This window comes from Mytilus galloprovincialis, chromosome 13, assembly GCF_965363235.1.
Source record: "Mytilus galloprovincialis chromosome 13, xbMytGall1.hap1.1, whole genome shotgun sequence".
Lineage (NCBI taxonomy): Eukaryota > Metazoa > Mollusca > Bivalvia > Mytilida > Mytilidae > Mytilus > Mytilus galloprovincialis.
The window spans coordinates 41,945,462-41,960,604 of NC_134850.1; the positions used below are offsets into that span (position 1 = coordinate 41,945,462).

Sequence of the window (15,143 nt, forward strand, 5' to 3'; positions counted from 1 at the left end):
TCAATATTGTGAGTAGTATTGATTTAAATGGACAATAGATGGACAATAGACACCTGTAAACAATAGGTGATTTAACAGGTTTAAACTGTGTAACTGAGTGGACCGTATCAAATGAAACTCGGGTGTTTGTTTATTTTGATATCTTCTGCAGACTGGAAAAAAATGAACATCAAAATCCAGGTAAGTTTATAATTTCCTGAAACGTAGACTTCATATAACTTTTATATATCTAGTTCCTGCCATGCCTTAAAACTTTCCTGGATGTACCAGTTTGTCTGTACTCATAGTAATTTTGGAGGTGTAAACACGGCCATATTTTTCAATTCCTTATGATGAACCTTAAGGTTCATGTGGACCCTATGGCTAAAATGGCTGTATTTTCACCTCAAAATTTAATCTGAGTACAGGCAAACCTGTGCATTTTGAGAAGTTTTAAGGCATCGCATGCCCTAGATAAATAGAATTCAAATGCATTGTATGATTTAGAAAATTCATAACTTAACTGAATTTTACCGTACACTTTTTTTCGTCCCTGCAGAAGATGATAAAATTAACAAACAGTTGAGTTTACCTTGATATGGTCCACTCAGGTACACAGTTTAAAAAACCAATTATTGTCAGGTATCTATTGTCCATCTCATGTCCATGTCAAACAAACCAGCTCACTTCAATAATTACCTGTGGGGAAGTTCTCAAACCTGTTTCCCAACTTAGTTTATTTTGGCACCTTCTGGAGGAATGAAAAAAAGTGCACGGCAAAATCCTGGTAAGTTTTTATTTTTCTAAAACACAGAACATATTTGAAATTTATTTATCTAGGGCATGCTATGCCTGAAAATTTTTACAGATGCACAGGTTTGTCTGTACTCAGAGTAAATTTTGAGGTGAAAATACAGCCATTTTAGCCATAGGGTCCACATGAATCTTAATTGTATATCCGTGAATTCTATTTTGTTACTCTGGCCGATCGCGAAGGTGACACTTGCTTCTAATAAGAACGTCGTATTTTTTTTTACATTTACATGTTTTGTTAATGCATGTTCCTTTGCGTATGCATTTCTTTTGTAAAGTTCATAAATATTCTAAAACAATTGTCCTCCCACATTATGTTAAATTACTTCCGATAACTTCAATTTCAATGAGCATACTGAGCTGCAATTAATGAATTACCAGCCTGCAAAATACAGGAGATTAACAGATTAAATAAGCGTGATCTTTTTAAATAGTTAAAATATTAAGTTTTTATGTCAAATGCTGTTGAACTTTTTGTATTAATTGGAGATATAAGTCATGTTGATCTGTTATATACATTTGTATATAATAAGCTTGACCAACTTCCTAATATCAGTCAGACCTTACGCGTACGGTCCAAATACTCGTACGGTCTGGAACAGCTATAATATCACAATGGGTCGCTATGAATATATTGACGGAACTGTCCGTCATTATGTTCATCGAAGTCTAAGACATTAGGTAAGTTCATTTACCTTTATACGCTTTATCCTGTATAGCCGATGTTAACGGAATAAACCTCCTAATGGGTTAGGCTAAATTTCAATTTTCTATTTACGCTTTATTCCGTTAAGTTGTCAACGGAATACACCTCAACAATGAGTATAACTGATTTTCAAATTACTGTAAAGGAATGGTAAGCCTCGTTAAAACGTAGAGTTTATGTTGTAAACGTGCTGCATTATGCGGCAATGTAATAAATAGGATATTAAATATCAATATATATTTTCTTTCCGGAGTCTTACCAGTGTGTAAATAGTGTATATAATGACTCTTTCATGGTTTATTATGGTGATGGTTTTTAATTTGGAGAAGAAATTGATATTTGTGACGGTCCTTGTGTGAAACGATGTCATCAGTCATCAGATGCAATAGGCAAGTGAAAATACATCATAAAATCTTACTTTTATTCATTATATTTTATTCGCAAACAGTAAAATAAACTGTACCGTTATGAGAGGGTAGGGGACAGAAACACGATATAGCCAATAAATCAACGGTCATGATAAATCATTTCTTTGAACTAGTCACGATTTCCCATGACCTGCAATTACACTTTGTCATGGAAACCGTGACCAATGATATTCAAATTTAAAAAAAATGAGTTTCTTTGGTCCAAAAAAACATCGTACAACACCGGGCGTAACTTGAATAAAATTATCGCAAAAGTGTACAACCATCAACGTAGCAAATATCGGTAGGCTTGATAACCTCAAAACACGATACAAAGTGCCTCAAACAGGTTTTTGATCGACGCTATTTTTCCACTTTATTCGCTGGAAAAAGCCATTTTTAACTTTTTAACATGCAATCACGTGACCCGGACGGTCACATGATCAGGAACAGTTAGCAAAAACTACAAGCATGTGCAAACTACAACGAACCGAACCCGACTCGCATTGCGGGCCGTAAAAATATGGAGAGAATCAAAAATCGATCCAAAACCCCGATAATGATAATTACGACTTGGTCATGTTCACCTGCCTTGGGTACACAAAAGGCCAACCTAATGCTGGGAAAATTTAATACTACCGTTTTCCATGTAAACCCCTTCTGTAGCCAGGTGAATTACGAAATTTTCAAACTGTAAATAGTACCAAGGCAAATAATGATTTTAAACGCAAACCATAATCCACAAACAGCGTTTTGTTTGCTTATGTGTTTATTTAACAGTGCAATACCTTCTGCCTTTCGGTTATTTATCCTTCATGGTTAAAATCGATGAATATATACATAAAAAAAGAAGAAGTGTACGTATAATTGCCTATAAGACAACCGTCCACTAGAGACCAACATGACACAGAAACTAACAACTATTGGTCACCGTACGGCCTTCAAAAATAAGCAAAGCCCATACCACATAGTCAGATATAAAAGGCCCCGAAATGACAATGTAAAACAATTCAAACGAGAAAGCTAACGGCCTTATTTATATAAAATATGAACGAAAAACAAATATGTAACAAATAAACAAACGACAACCACTGAATTACAGGCTTCTGACTTGGGACAGGCACATACATACACAATGTGGTGGGGTTACACATGTTAGCGAGATCCCAAACCCTCCCCTAACTTGAACAGTGGTATAACAGTTCAACATAAGAACGAACTTTAAAAATCAGTTGAAAAAGGCTTAACTCATAAGATGGACAAAAATACAAGTGGACGTGGATATATGTACGACAAAATTTCTGAATCAGCTGATATTTTTAAGATTATTTTCCAATTTTTAAACGCAAAGTGTAAAATGCACTTGACCATTGACACACAAAGTAAGTACTCTCTTTAATATTTATCTTCAAAGCATGCCTTTTTCAAGGGTTTCCACTACATTGTAGAAGGGCCCTCTAAAAGAAGGTTAGAACTTGATACTTCCAAAACGATTCTAAATACTTTATTGGTTAAATTCTCTACAACTAGGAAGTATAATGTTAATTTATGAAATTGATTTTGAAATAAAGTACAACCTATATATAAAAGACCATCATCACATCACGGAATGTTAGGCACTTCCAATTTGTCGTTGAAATATACCGGGATCTTCGAAGACGAGTAATTGAGGGAGTTTGCGATTCTGCTTTATTCATATCTTCCGTTGGACTAAAAAGAGCAAAGCGATGAATAAATTGGTGGTTTGTTTGGTTTTCCTGTATTTTGATGTCTTCGGTAGTGAGTAATTTAACTTTATAATCCTTTATATACCTTACACATTATTATCTTATGCAAAAAGAAAAAAAACCCATACATATAACATAAGTATTAGTCAGAGTATTTGTAGTTGAATAGTGAAGGAGCATTCTGGTATGAAACTTAATATCACACTCGCAATTTAAGAATGATTTTAGGTCTTGACAATGTGTGTGAGGTTAGTAGCCGTTTCGTTATTCGATATTCGATATTCAATAGTCGGTTCGATATTCAAAATTTAGTTGAAAATCATTAAAAAATTATATACTTGATAACATTAAAAGCATGATTTTCATAGACTGATAAGCTACGTTGGACATCGTTTAAAAATAACCTCTCAAGCTGTCATGCATTCTCGTTGTCCTCGAATATACACCCTTTTCTAAGTTGCACATCTGTCTTTATGTAATATAGATTTTTATCAATAAACCGACTTCAAATATGTACTTTTATATATGATATTTCTTAAAACAAAAAACAAAAATATAACACAGGAAACATTTAGAAATAGAAATATTTATGGAAAGCCCAAAAAAGAAACTGACATTGAAAGAACAGGGGTCTCACCGTCATTTAGGCGATCCCAGATAGGTTTTCACTATATATTTCTTTTTTGGGGGCTTTCCATATATATTTCTATTGATATTTCTTAATGTTTCTAGAGTGTTCGGTTTTTGTTTTTGTTTTTAAGAAATATTAGATATACACTTACTTTTAAAACCTTTATATTTATGGACAACGAGAGTATAAGACAACTTGAAGGGGTCATAAAACGATTTCCTACGTATCGTTTCACTCTTTTTAACTATAAAAATTATGCTTTTAATGTTATTTAATATTTTTATTTTATGATTTTCAACTGAATTTGAATATCCAACCGTATCGAACATCGAATAACAAACTTCACATCTATTTCTTGACATTTGATTTCAGTATGAAAATATGTTATTATGTTATACTTTAACAAGTATATTATACATACATATATATAGACAGATATTTATAAACAATTCACTAAGACACTTCCATGAAATAACCTCTGTTCATTTGTTGATTAGATACAGGTAGGTTTATTTGAATACAACTCCAATAACATAATGTATTTTTTAATTATTATTCCAGACTTCTATGCTGAATCGTTCAAAGAAGAATATGGCGGCTCATCAATGGTTTTTAAATACAACCAAAACCACAGAAATGGTAATCATGAATTCTCAAAGTTGAAACATATTAAACGTAATTGGTTTCTATGGAACGCCACCGCTGTCTCATGTGGAACTCTTATATAACGTTAATTATGCTATTTTATTATAACTTTATGATAGTTTGTCTTTACATAATTTGGTTTTGACATTACCATGATTACGTAATGAGGTTTTGATATGTATTTATTACATAATGATATTTCTATATTACATGATATGGTTTTGTATTGACTTGATAATGTTTTGTCATTACTTTATTTGTCATTAATCGATGTGGTTTCACCATTATTTAATATGGTTGTGTCATAAGGCAATGTGGTATTGATGTTCCAGACCATATGAGTATTTGGACCGTATATGTATACTCGTACGGTCCGACCATACGCGTACGGTCGGACCGTATGAGTATACGTATGGTCCAGTACGAGATGACCATAAATGTTATTAGATCATATAGGTTAAATTTAAACAAATTAACATTAATCACAATCTTTATTTTTAGTTTTACTAATTAATATTATTACAATTACACGGACAAAAAGAACAAATGAACAATTGAAATTTAATATTTGTTTAATTGTATATCTTGATCCTAATTTTGGTATTCTCAACCAATGTTACACTTGCTACCACAAGTTACGTTCTAATATATTTTACATTATCATTTTTTGCAGTTCGTGTATGTTCCTTAGCATTTGCATTTTTTTGTATAGTTGCTAAATATTCTAAAACAATTGTCCTCCAACATTATATTTACTTCCGATATTTTCAATTTTAGTGATCATAATTCAATTATTTTACTGAGTGATCGACATGCTAAATACAAGAGATTAACAGATTCAATTAGCGTGAATTTTAAAAATTTTAAAAATATAAAGGTTTTTTTCAATTACAATTTTTTTTTTTATATCAATTGGAGAGTTATATGCATTAATTAACTTTGCTAACTGGTCCGACCGTATGAGTATTTTAAAAAAAGTACGCATACAGTGTAGACCGTATGCTTACGGTCCCAGTACTCATGCATACGGTCTGAAAAAAATAACATTACTTGGTGTGTATCTGACTTGACGTTATGTAGGTGTTTCATTATATGATGTGGTTTTGTTATTTCTTAATGATGATTTGCCAATTCTTTATGTGGTTTTAACATAACGTAATGATGTTTCAAAATTTGACGATTTAACATTACATGAAGTGTTTGTTTAAGTATTTGATGTGGTCCTGTCGTTCTTTGGTGTGGTTATCTCATTACTTGATGAGGTATAGCCGCGTGACCATTTAGGAACAACATATGTTCTAGTAGAGGTAACCGGTGAGATCACGAACCGACGAATAATGACGAACGAACGTATTGGGAGCAGTGATTTTCATATTGGGTAAAGTTCTCTAAAAACGAATTATCGACTAAAATACCCCTTGACACCTCACAAAGTTTCCTTATTAGAAAACAATGATAAAATACGAGCTTTCAGGTATAAGGATGGATATATAAGACTATGTATTTTTAACTTATATACCGGAAGTGCCTATGTACGGATCAAAACGAAACAGTACGTATAAAAAAATATTAATGTATACCTGTGGTGGTCACCTTCTACACTTTTAATAGTCACGTGGAATGATAGCATGGTTTAATCATGGGGACAATCAATTAATTGGACACGGTACATGTGTTTGAAAGAAAAACATATAGAAGATATTGAATGTATATTTGTCAAAAAATAAACATTTGAACTAGTAGGGACCGACCATTTAACTTGAAAAAAATTTTATGCGGCGCGACTGAAATTATTTTTTTGAAATTTAATATTCAACGATTTTTTTTGGTGGTAATTATCCAAGATAAGATTGTTTTTCTTCCTTAAAATTCATAATCAAATATATTCTTTCCGAAAGAACCATACCCTCTCCCGCCCCTCTTCATGTTAAATGGTCGTTCCTGGACAAATGATGTTTTTTTTTATTATTTCTTGCAAGGGACTGTAATGTACTGTCCCTTACAAGAAATTTGCAACCAATAATAAAAAAAATCAGTTTGACCACCCCCACCCCCAGTTTCCCCCGTCTTTTTTCTATGTATTATTTTATATCGCAGTTAAAGCGGATATCGATCATCTACATGTATCTTTGAGGAGGGTAAAAGGAGGGAACCATTTGATTCTGAATGGGCAGGTCTGGCAGATTGGTCAGTAAGATTATTTTTTTTAGAAAAAAAAATTCAACTGCTACACGCAAGATTATTTATTACACATGTATCATTTTACTGTATAATAGAATTTGAAAGCCAGTTTTTTTAGGTGGAAGCCAGCATATCTATTACTTTTTTTCCACTGGCCAATAAATTTATTTTCGTGATCTGTCAGCTCCGATCCTAGAATCAAAGGGTCGTCCACTAACCCCCATTTAGTATGCGGTATTACTGGTATTATTTAAGATATTTGGTCTAGGAAAAAAGAATAGTCCGCCGAAAAAAAATTGGAACTTGATTCGCTGGAATTATAAAATTATATTATTATATCTTATTTGGTTATTCATTGTTTATTCTGCGAAAGAACACCTAGTATATATGAAGTTTTCTGTTAAGTATTCGGTATTCGTTATTTTCTTTTCCCCCCCCTAAATACAAAGAGTACAAGGAATCCCCCCTTTTTTATTTAGCTCATTCTAAACAATGGTTCGAATTAATACAAATGTTCAGTTAATTCTTTCTTAAGTTTTGCATGTATGCGCCCAAGGAGGGGTCACTTCCTATATAAAAGTATATACAGACGTTCCTCAAAATTGGTCATTTTTCAACTTGTCAAATACATGACTGGATATGAAATTAAAACCTTATTATATGACTTGGCCGGTAATTTCAGTCCTAATAAATTACTAGGCGAAAATTATCAGGCAAATTTATGATTGTGGCAGAAATTTTTGGACTGGGGGAAGGGCATGTTTAAGGAAGGGTATGTTCAAATTTCTCGTCAGAAATTATTTTTGTCTCTGCCATTTCTAACTATTCTTTATTCGTTCAGTATCTAAGAATTTGGAATCAAATTATTTATTTCAGAAAATACCCCCCCCCCCCTTTTTCCATGCAAGGTAAATGGTCGGTTTTTAAACTCATGTTTTGGTCACAATTTCAACGCGAAATGTGTGTAATGTTTGGGAAAGTTTAGTACTGCATCCAATTAAAGTTGTTACTTGTTTTTAAAAGCTTCAAGTTTGCAATAATGAAAAATAAGAGATCCTATCTTTTTATTTATTTATGATTTCCCTATGGCCTGTCCTGCCGTTTAATTTCAGCCCCCCCCCCCTTTTTACAAATCAAACGGTCGTTCTCTACTCTAGGTGCTGACCAGAATTATTGTTTTTATCAAAATCAGACTAAAAGTATTTTGTTCTAAAAAAATATAAGCCCCCCACCACTCCCACCAGAAAATGCTCCGTGACTGACGATGACATACAAAATAAAAAGAATAAAACAGGCAGTACTCGTATCAATCAATAAAAAATGCACTTATAATCAAAGCGAGAAAATAATGAACACTAAGGCATCCTAACTTGAAATTAATGATCCCGCTTCGTTTCATACGGCAAAGTAGGTGATACGTTCGTGATTCGTACGTGATTCGTGATCTCACCGGTTACCTCTATTTTGAGACCGATATGTCGTTTGTGTAAATAAATGCGCTTTGGATGAGTACAGCTATTCATTTTAAGTTTAAGTTCAAATTAAAGTTCAAGTTGTTGTTCAGAGTTATTTGGTATAAAAAAGGGGAACAACAGACAAAATTAAGAAAAAAGTACTAAAACATTTACAGCAATTCGAATATATTAAAGGGGGATATCCCAAAACCTTTTGGTCCTGTCGTTTTTTCCTTAGTGCTCAAATGGAAGCAGTATTAGAATCAGTTCGTAAAAGATTCCAAAGAACCTTGGATCTTGAAGAATAACTCATATACTAGTATTATACCCCAGTCACACTAGGCCACGATCGCACTACGATCTGTGAAAAAATGCAAATTGTAGATCACAGTAAGGTAGTATCACGATTGTGGTGAGGTCTTCAAGATCGTGATGATCGTTGCCAACTTTGAACATGTTCAAAACAATCGTAGTGCGGTCGTGGTGAAATCAGGTCGTAGTAAAAGCGTTGTGAGAGTGCAGTAAGATCGTGGTAAGATCGCAAAGGTTGCTGTACCATCGTAGCGAGAGTGTAGCGAAAGCATGATTCTATTCGGAGAGACTGCGCTACGATCTCACAGCGACGTTATTACGACCTCACTACGACCATTACGTTCTTCCCGCGACCCAACTACGCTTCCACTACGGCCATACCACGTTTACACCACGCTATTCAAGACCACAGTACGATTCTAGCACGCCCTTCCCGTCCTCATCACGCTCTTCGTACGACCTCACTACGTTCATACTACGACCATCATTCTCATTGTAATTTTCACATAAAATATATCAAATATCTCCGAGTTTTGTTTCTCTGTATGTAATTAGGACCTCTTGTCCATTTTCTCTAACGGTTCAACCATGAATCTCGTTTTTATATAGATTAGACTGTTGGTTTTCCCGTTTGAATGGTTTTACACCAGTAAATTTTGGGGGCCCTTTATATAGCTTGCTGTTCGGTGTGAGCCTAGGCTCCAAGTTGAAGACCGTACCTTGACCTATAATGGTTTACTTTTATAAATTGTGACTTGGATGGAGAGTTGTCTCATTGGCACTCATACCACATCTTCCTATATCTATTGACACATCTGTGTCATCTCTGCTATCGTTCACTACAATATCGTCATTTGAGCTTGATGGACCAGCAATAAGTTGTAATTTTGGTTGGATTGGTCGGTCCGACATCTTTGCTGGATCAAGATTCGTTACTATCAGAGCTCCATTTGCCTATCATCAACTCCTACCACCACGCCCACGTGTTCTAGTAGATTTTGATGGCATGGCTGTTTTGTTTCAGAGAAATCTTCGTATTAATCAGAAATAGAAGGAATGGAACTGTATTAATATGGAACACGATGTTGACGTTATTGCTGAAAACGTAGAAAGATCGCGGTATGAACGAAGTATAATCGTGGTAAGAACGTGCTTTAATCGCAGTAGAAGCGTGGTAAGATCGTGTTGCAATCGGTTAACTCGTGGTATGGTCCTAGTGAGAACATGATGAGCGTAGAAAGATCTTGATAAGCGTAGTGAGGTCGCAGAATAAGCGCAGTGAGAACGTCGTATAATCGTAGCGGGATCGTAGCGGGATCGTTGTAGAAGCGTAATGAGGACGTACTTAGCATCGTGGAAGCAACTAAAATTTATATTTTCATGCCGCTCATGACCTCACCACGATCTGAATTTAATTTAGATCGCAGTGAGCGTGGTGCGATCGTGGTCAAGTGGGACTGGGGCTTAAACAATGCATGTCAAAATAGTTTCATTTTGGTAATATGTAATTAAAAAAAGCCCACTGATAGACAATATGTGAATAGAAATAAAAAATGTGGAATGATTGCCATTTATACAACTCTCAACCACATCAGTACTAAATGAAGTAGAAGTTAATAACTATATTTGACTGTATGGCCAACATTGACCACAACCCATACCAAATAGTAAGCTTTAAAAGGTCCCGAAATGAAAAATGTAAAAACAATTCATACAAGAAACCTAACGGTCTAAACGAAGACGCCGACGCCACTACCGACGACGGCATATATGTTTGGTGTATCTGTCGCTACATTAATGTCGCATGCTCGACACGAACCAAAAGTACTGTATTTTTAACAAAAAGAGACACTTAAAATCAACTCTCACTGTTTCGCTGGTGACGACGGATATGTTCCAATTGTAAAATGTAAACTAACGAGTGCCACACAGTTAGCAAAATCAGCTTACCTTTCCGAAGCACCTGAGATCACCCGGATGGATTTATATTACCCATTCATACTGATAGGTTGGGGATGAGCCTGTAGTTCAATGGTTGTCGTTGTTTCATGGGTGTCATATTTGTTTTTCGAAGATTGTTAAGTTATAAATTAGACCGTTAGTATTCTGGTTTGAATTGCTTCATAATTTTACATTGTGGTCTTTTGTACTGCCTTTATCGTGTTTTGAATGCTGCACGGTTGCCTATTGTTGCTTACATCTACTGCATTTAAACTTTTGTGCAAAACTGTCTCATTTGCAATCACACCACATCTAACTTTATTTCAAGTTCTATGTTGTGTTTTCTTTGCTGTAAAATTATTTATATTTTGTACGGATACCCTGAGCCCTCTATTCGGAGGCTGCGAGCAAAAGTCATTGATCCGCGATAATCTTTTTTTGAATAGAACTCATATTAGCTAACTCGAATTTCAACTCCGAATCTTAATCTAAATGAGACTCAAATAAAGGTCTAACTCGAACTGTACGCCAAAAAGTGACTCAAATTCAAAGTTGAAGTCGAATCGTAATGGGGAACACCATCTTTAAATGCGATTCAAACTCGAAGTTCAATTCGAAACTTGGTAATTATGTGGTTGAGAGTTGTCTCATTGGCAATCATACCACATTTGAAAAATTTCTAGTACTTTTTTTTTAAATTTTGTTTGTCGTTCCCCCGTTTATATAAAATTACTTTGAACAACAACTTTAACTTTAATTTGAACTTAAACTTCATGGATAGCGGTACTCAAAACGCATTACACAAACGACTTATAGAAATCGGTCTCAAAATAGAACATATTTTTTCCGAAATGGTCACGTGGATTTACCTTGTCAAGTAATGGGATAAACACATCAAAGAATGACAGGACCACATCAAATACTGAAACAAACACATCATGTAGTATATATAATCGTCAACATCATTACGTAATGTTAAAGCCATATAAAGAAGTGGCAAATCATCATTAAGAGATAACAAAACCACAATATGTAATGAAACAGCTATATACAAATCAAGTGTTAAAACCAAATTGCCTATTGAAACAACCACATTAAATAATGGTGAAACCACATGTAGTTATGACAAAACTATATCAAGTCAATACGTAACCATATCATGTAATATCGAAATATCATTACGTAATGAGTATTGTAAATTGAGTTTTATCATATGTTTAGTAGTAAATACAATAGTTTTGCATAGTTGATAAATGTAGCACAACTTTGATGCGCACCCTTTATCGCAAACCCTTTATCAAACCCCAACCCTTTATTGCATACCCTTTATCACTCCCCTACTTTTTTTTTTTACTTTTTTTTTTTTTTTACATAAAGTCAGTTTTGGTTTTTTTTTTTGTTTAAGAAAAATTTTCCTCAAAATAGGTCCAATAGAACGGTCATTCGGGCGTGACGCAATTTATTGAATGACGTCATTGTTTGGTATGTGACGTCACAAACGTCAAGTTTTCATATTTTTTGGCACACTAAATGGAACTATAAAAAAATACAATAATAAACAAAATATTATTTTAACAACAGCACGCAAATTGTAATGTAACCTAGGTGCTTCGATAAGAAGTTGAGCAGTTCTTTTAAGGCCTTTGAAACAAGACAAAGGTAGAACTGAAGGTAATCCAGTGCTATGGATCAGAAAACAGTTCATATAATATAATACTCTTCTGTTGAAATATATGATAAAGCGTATAAAATATGGCAAAATCCCTATCACATGCCGTATCACCCTCGACCATTATCATCCCTCGGGCTTAAAGGCCCTTGGGCTGATATTGGTGTCTCGGGATGATACGACATATGATACGGAGTTTGGCATGTATTATTCCCTATATATCAAAACATCATTACGTAATGTCAAAACCATATTATTTAAAGACAAACTATCAAGTTATAATAAAACAACGTAACGTAATATAAGAGTTCCACATAAGACAGCTGTGGCGTTCCATATGTTTCTATACTCTGATTCGTTACGTCATTTACAACTGATTTGATTCCAGAGCCACCGATGAGTTTTCTGTAGATAGAACGCACATCAGGCGTAAAAATTATAAGCCTGGTATTTTAATGAGCTTTATCACGTGATATGATTAAATGTTTACTTGCAGTTTTTAATTGGCAATGCCATTATTTATGTACCAGTGTACCTTATTTAATTTTAGCTACAACAATAAGAAGATATCTTAAACTGGCTATTATAAAACTAAATTTTGAGTCATTAAATTATTATTTATTTGGGGCGGGGGAGAAGAGGCAAATTAATTATAGAAAAGAGGCAAGTATTGTTATTGTTGATATATATATTTGATCTACAATTGAATTAATTTCACTTCTTACTGATGGTTGTTCTTATAAACCAATCTGATCGGGTTTTACTGTAAAAGAGGGGCGAAAGATACCAAAGGGACAGTCAAACTCATAGATCGAAAATAAACTGACCACGCCATGGCTAAAAAAAAGAAAAAAAGACTAACAGACAAATAAAAGTACTCAAGACAAAACATAAAAAAGACTAAACAACATGAACCCCAACAAAAACTGGGGTCGATATCAGGTGCTCCGGAAGTTAAGCAGATCCTGCTCCACATGTGGCACCCGTCGTGTTGCTCATTTTATTACAAATCCGGTAAAACGTCTAATTTGGTAGGTCACATTCGTGAAATGGGAAGGCGTTGTAGTTACGACATAAGGAACATATCCGATATCATCTGTGAAACGGTTATTCCAGAACGCTCAACCAACTCGTGATGGCGTCCATAAAATTAACGAAGGAATGATTTCAACTTCACCATTTTGAACTCTTGGTTTAATCGCTTCCTTAATGAGCAGCAATCCTAGATATAATGGAACTAATTATAGGAAATACAAGCCCGGGAAATATCGTATCAATTGGGAGATATATACTCCATATGCAGGCGCTCAATGTAAACCTCTTATAAAAGAATAAAGGTTGACTCATGTAGGAACTAGATAATTATCTTTGGCAGCTTAATCTTAAAACATTGCTATTTTGAAACCTTATAATGGAAAAAATGACATATTTTTTAACCGTTGCTTAGCAATTATTTTTGTTGAAAGGTCGTGGCTATGCCTATCTTAAACAGAAATTGAAGTGACTTTTCGTTTTCATTTTTAAGTTACTGTTGAACAAACGATACTATTTTGAATTATGCTAATTTGTAATGAGAAAGCGATGCGTATGATAATTTGTCTATTTAATAAAACTGTTGCTAGGCAACATTCCTTTCACTAGAACACACAACCAATTTTTTTTTGTCTAGTTTCTATACAAAGGCTATCAATTATCTGGACATAAAATTATTCTTGAAGAAAAACGCAATCATTATACCTTAATTGTCATTTGTTTAAACATTTAGTTCAGAATGGGTAAAATAGCTGAAAATTTAGAGAAAAGTTTATATTTATCAACGTTAATTAGTAAAAGATGTAAATATTCAAATACACAATAAAAAATGATAGATAAAAAAATTTCATCCTTGTAATGCTCTTTAATACTTTTTTCGTTGTTGATTTTTTAGAATCTAAAAGACATGGAAAACAATATAAAAGATCCAGTTCAGTTGAAATTTTAATGGTTGATATGAGATACGCAATGCAACAAACTATATTGAGATATGCACGAGAGGCATTTCAACAAAGTAGTTCGAATGTTGCAACACGAATTAGGGAAAAATTACAACTACATTATTCTGGTACTTATCAGGTTATTGTTGGGACATCGTATGGTTTCCAGATAACACACAAAGATTTTTATTTTTTCTATTTCAAAATGAATGGAAAGAAGATTCTAGTATTTAAAACTGGCTAAAAATAATTATATGTTCTTGTTCTTGAATAAATGAATGAATGTTCTGATCATTGCAAACAATTATGCCTTCTTGTATTATTCTGAGCTGATGTATGTATATATTCTTTCTTATATTCTTGAAATAGAGGTACTGATTTAATTGTGAAGGGATGTCTTATTTTTTATTAGCAGTTTAGATATCCTATCCTCAGTTATCAATCCATAAAATTTATAACATGCTAGATATAAGAACATATATATGTGAAATGCGCACTTAACCAGAACTTTTCTAAAAATGTTCCATCAATTATTATGGAAAGCCAACGGGGTCAAAATTCTTAATTCGTAACTTGTCAATTCGTATCTTGTAACTGTAATTTCTAAATTGTTAATTCGTAAATTGTTAATTTGTAACTTGTTACTGTGAAATTCATAATGCTTAATTCGTAAATTGTCAATTTGTAACTTGCACCTTTGTAGTT

The 15,143-nt window shown here is 33.7% G+C and overlaps 1 long non-coding RNA gene across 1 annotated transcript; it reads left to right on the plus strand.

Moving 5' to 3' along the window:
• Nucleotides 1–3,514: 3,514 nt before the first annotated feature.
• Nucleotides 3,515–14,742, plus strand: LOC143056647 (uncharacterized). Its single transcript, XR_012972438.1, has 3 exons — nucleotides 3,515–3,684; nucleotides 4,825–4,902; nucleotides 14,393–14,742. It is a non-coding gene; the product is annotated as an uncharacterized LOC143056647 (long non-coding RNA).
• The last annotated feature ends 401 nt before the right edge of the window (nucleotides 14,743–15,143 follow it).